The 5,361-nt window shown below is 36.0% G+C and overlaps 1 pseudogene; it reads right to left on the bottom strand.

Moving 5' to 3' along the window:
* Nucleotides 1-3,642: 3,642 nt before the first annotated feature.
* On the bottom strand, nucleotides 3,643-4,401 carry LOC115499075 (annotated as a pseudogene).
* Nucleotides 4,402-5,361: the final 960 nt, after the last annotated feature.

Here is a 5,361-nt window from a genome sequence, read left to right as displayed (position 1 = left end):
TACACAAACTAATATCAGAATACTACTTTTTTTTTTTTTATATATTTCTGATTTTAATGTTGGAAACTATAAATACAGATAGGTAAAAATTATAACACCAAGAATTTAAAAACTTCACACTGATCCAGTATATAGTCCAAGATTTGTGTTTTTAGTGTTTATTGGAATATGAATGAATCATTGCCCTTTGACCCCAAGGATTTAATTTCAGAATTTTATTTTCATACATCATCATCAGAGTAGTGCCCAATTCTTCTAAACTATTTAATTGCTAAAGCTTGGACTTTTGAGTAATGAAAAGACTGAAAGAAAGTTTGTGTTTCATGAGCTTATCAACCCAGATCATTGCATTAACCCAGATAACAATAGGGGATATGAACAATGACCAGCCATCATAACTAAGAAATCTGATAATAGGAGAAATAAGTAAAACTTAGAAAGGTGGAGTATTAAAAGCTTTTAGCTTGTATAGGGTCTTTCAAAAGCATTGATAAATTGGATGGTACTAGTCAGAAGATTTAAAAGGAATGGGTGTGTTATCATTAGAAAGCTAAGTTTAGAAATATATGCTAAAGCCATAGGTAGATGACATAGATATATAAAGATGAAGGAGCAGGTTACACCCAGATAATAACTAAACAATGGAAGGATCATAGAGAAGCAAGAGCTACTAGTGAAGCAAGAACACATGGGCATATGTTACTGCACACATATAATGCATATTGTCCAACATAAGTGTGAATGAAAATCTAATAGGAATTCTTATAAAAGCAACACTTCTGGGAGAAAACTATGCTGAATGGAGTACATGTGGAAAACAGTTTTGTTGATAAACACGTTCTCAAAACAGGCATATGCCTCTGATAGAAGATAGTAATGCAATAGCACAGGTAGAATGTAATTATGTCCCTATTGAGATAAACAAGAATAAGACACTTACTACACTACTCTGGAATCCAGAAAAGATTGTTGATGGCCAGAGTGCAGTAAATCCAAGAGAAATAGATCAGAAACCAGCAAGAACAGTGAGAAAGTTGTTAGCATAGAAAATAAGGCAACAAAACACTAAATAAACAACATAAAAAAAAAAAGATTATATATGACTTGTGACCAGACAAGAGAAAGAAAAAAGTTACACATTGAAAAATGAACACAAAGTCTAAAATGACAATACTGCCACATTGCCAGAAAATGTGGTGCACTAACAATGACAGTTAAACAGGATTAAAGTGCTGAAGAAGACTCATAGGACCCAAAATGACAATGCTGACAAGTGTGCAATTTATTAAGGGAAAGGGACGCAATATAGGATGTCATTATTTGCATCACAGCCAAAGGCTGCTTCATACCACAAGGTTTGGATAATGGCCAGGCATCAGCTTCCATTTTCCTCCATTGCATGAACACAATTTCACTGCCAGAAAAGAGCCATGTGCACAGAATCACTCAGAAGCTCAAAATGGATTTACTGCTGAGGTTTCTTTCCCCTGCCAGATATGTAGGCATATTCTTGCTATGTAATCAGCCCCAAAAGCAGAGGACTCTGAAGGTCTCAGTGAAAACAGGTATAAATCATCAATCACACTGTTATTAATAAACACTGTTGATAAGTTGTTAAAATCTGCCTCCAAACATTTTGGACTGCTGGTTACAAAGAAACATTGTTAATATATTTCATTCCTTAAACAACAGATAATGATGTGCAGATACCTTAGCTCAGGACTATTCTGGGTCTGCAGGACTTAACCCTCACAGCAAAGTCCACCATCCTGATTTTGGGTCAAAGCCTTTTATAACAAGAGTGAAAACAACAACAACAAAATTCATTCTTAGTTTGATAGCAATCATGTAGATGTGTCTTTCAATAGCATATAATCAAATAGATAATCAAAACACATATACATATTTCCAAGAGTTGTAATAATCAGGGAGGATTTGTATCATTTAAACCATCCTATAATGCAGCACAAATTGTCTTATATTTTTATATTTTTCCCTTTTGTTTGCCTCCCTGATCTATAGCTATCTATACTTTTTGGTATACATCTATTGAATAATTAAGAACCCTAGTCAATCTGTCATCACTTAAGTCATTTAGACTGTAGGCCAATTCTGTTTCATAGAATAGTATTCTGTGAAATGAAAACCATAAGAGACAGACACATTAGTATTATTCCACACAGTCATTGTCTGAGCTCTGGTCTATTTGTTGATTAGGAGTACATAAAACCATCCTGGAAGTATGTTTATTAAATTAGCCATTGTACAGCTCCCTCGTTTTTTTTTTTATTAAAAAAATTTTTTAATGTTTATTTTTGAGAGACAGCATGAGCGGGAGAGGGCACAGAGAGAGAGGGAGACCTAGAATCCGAAGCAGGCTCCAGGCTCTGAGGTGTCAGCACAGAGCCCAATGCGCTCGAACCCACGAACCGTGAGATCATGACCTGAGCCAAAGTCGGAAGCTCAACTGACTGAGCCACCCAGGCGCCCCAGCTCCCTCGTTTTTTAGAAGAATAATTTTGGTAGTCTTTGTCCCAAGGGACATCTAAATCTAAGCTAAAAGAGCATATCATTCACTTGTTCTGAACTTTTCAAAAGGCACCAGAGTGATCTTAGATTTTCCTCCCTTGTAACACCCAAAGGTTGGCTACTTTCCACTAAGCAACAATCTCACATTGTACTCACTTACCATTAATTGAAAAATAAACCTTTCTCCTTGAAGTCAGTGATGGTAATGGTAACAAGATGAGATGACCAGGCCTTATTCTTTGGGCCATTCCCAATCATATAGAGTTGGATTGGATAAATACAGAGAAATATATCTATTCAACCCACTAGGCAACAAAATATTTGCATAGTCAAGCCCAACTAGGTGAAATATAAAGAGAATTTTGTCCATCCCATCAATATCTTGGGAATTCTTGTTATTAGTCAAATTAATACACATAGTTTCTGGTTTTGGAATGTTTCTTGCACCTTAATTTTAGCCCTGTTAGGGCCTTCCAGATATGGCATTTAAAAAAGAAAATTGTAAAGTATAGATGAGTTGTATGTAAACTTATTTTTCATCCCCTATGATATGGACTGAATGTTTGTGTCCCTACCCACCCTCACCCCACCCCTGAATCCATACTTTGAAGGCTTAATTCCCCAGTGTGGTAGTATTTGAGATGTCGAGCATTTAGGAGGTAATTAGGTTTAGTTGAGTCATGAGGATGCAGCCCCCATGTTGGCTTAATGTCCTTATAAGGGGAAGAGACCAGAGCCCTCACACTTTGCTCCATGTCAAGATATAGCATGCAAGGAAGCTATCTGTAAACCAGGAAGAGGACCTTTACCAAGAACCCCCACCATGCTACCAATTTGATCTCAGACTTCCAGCCTCCAAAACTGTGAGAAATAGATATTTGTTATTTAAGGCACCATATGTGTGGTGTTTTGTTATAGCAGTCTGAATTAAGACATCGTATTCTATCTTCCCAGTACTACCAATAAAACAGTGATTTAACTAATCAAGACTCAACTTTAAGTCCCTCATGTTAAATTGCAAAACAATGCTGAAGGTTTGTAGATTAGTGCTTCTATCTTTTGTTACCCCTGTGTATTGAAGCAGATATTTAAATTGCTAATTCTGATTGTTTATTAAATGGTCACTAAATTAACCACACTTAATCCAGTAGTCCAGTTAGTATATCCTTTTAGTTTGGTATATCTTTTAGTTTCACAGGAACTTTCAACCACCATCTTATACACTTCCTCCCAATTTTCACTGTTATTTTCTGTTTCCAGTTTTGGATTCAGTTCCTGGAGAGAAACGTCTGCCACATTCACTCCACTCCACACAGTCACACTTGGGACACCATGTTCTTCCCAAATCCATCCATGGCAGCTGCTGGGTTGAATGCCAAGTTTTTTCAGCCATAAAATAGCTAAATCTAACAGAATCCAGATTACACCCACTTCCTCTAGGTGACATATGTGGGAATATCTGCTGGGTTGGAAACCATAATTATGAATCAATAAGGGCTGTATGTGACTATCTGAGGAATAATGAATTTGAAGACATTAACATTCCTCTGCACCGGATTGAGATGGCTCTTTCTCTACTGCTGGCGGACTCCTGTAGTTATCACCACAATCTTAGAACTGGCAGTCACAGGTAATCCTTATCTGTCATGTCACAACTTCAGGTGTCTGAAGAAATAATGTCCCATGTTGCAGATCCATCATTTCTCCTGAGTTTATCTTCCAAAATGCCCACAGGGCAAGCTCATCATCCTGAGGCTTTCCCAACATACTGATGGCACACACTGTACCAACATCCACTACAGTGATCTTATTGTTTGAGACGGTTGCCTCTTCTACAACTGGTGTAATCAGTTTTTCCTTAAGAGTTGCCATTGTATCCAGGAAAGAAATGTCTGTAAAAGTCTTGTGAAGGAGACAATGTCAGATTCTGGCACTCTTTTCTCAGACTCATAGCCTTAAGAACTATGAAGAATAAATGTTTTTTTTTAAGCCATCTAATCTATAATTTATTATAGCAGCCTGAACTAAGGGCCCATCCATATAACCTCATTTTCCTTAATTACCTCTTTTAAGGCCATGTTTCTAAATACAGTGGCATTCTGAAATACTGAGAGCTAGGATTTCAACATATGAATTTAGAGGGGCTACACTTCCCTCCGTAATATAGATGAATCTTAAAAACACACTTAGTGAGATAAGCCAGAGACAAAATAATAAAAATTGTTTGATTTCACCTATATAAGGTACCTACAATAGTCAAATTTATAGAGACAGAAAGTAGAATATTGGTTACCAGAAGGTGGAGAAAGAGAGGAATGGAGAGTCATTTTTTAATGCGTACAAAATTTCAATTTGGGATGATGACAAAGTTCTGAAGATTGGATGTTGTGGCAGTTGCACACCAATGTGAATGTACATAATGCCATTGAGTTTCATATTTTAAATTATTGAAATGGTAAATTTTATGCTGTGTATTTTACCACAATAAAAAATGGTAGAAATAAAACATACAGTAATGGAAATAAGGGATGCCTTTAATGTGCTCATTAGTGTACTCATTATAGCCAAGAAAAGAACAAAAAGAATCAGTGAACTTCAAGGTATGTCAATACTTCAAAGAAGGAAAGTGTGAAATTAAAATTAAAACTTTAATGTTTTTACTTTTAATTGATCTAAAACATGTTTTTAAAAGCAATAACTATCACAATGTGTTGGGTGATTATAGGATATAGGTAAGTAAAATGAATGACAGGAATGTCACAGGGACATAGGGAGAACTAGGGAATACTCTTATAAGGTATCTATGATACATGTGAAGTCATATAGTGATAT

Source organism: Lynx canadensis, chromosome D4, assembly GCF_007474595.2.
Source record: "Lynx canadensis isolate LIC74 chromosome D4, mLynCan4.pri.v2, whole genome shotgun sequence".
Classification (NCBI taxonomy): domain Eukaryota; kingdom Metazoa; phylum Chordata; class Mammalia; order Carnivora; family Felidae; genus Lynx; species Lynx canadensis.
The sequence above is the reverse complement of the archived record's forward strand: the minus strand, read 5'-3'. Positions and strand labels throughout refer to the sequence as shown.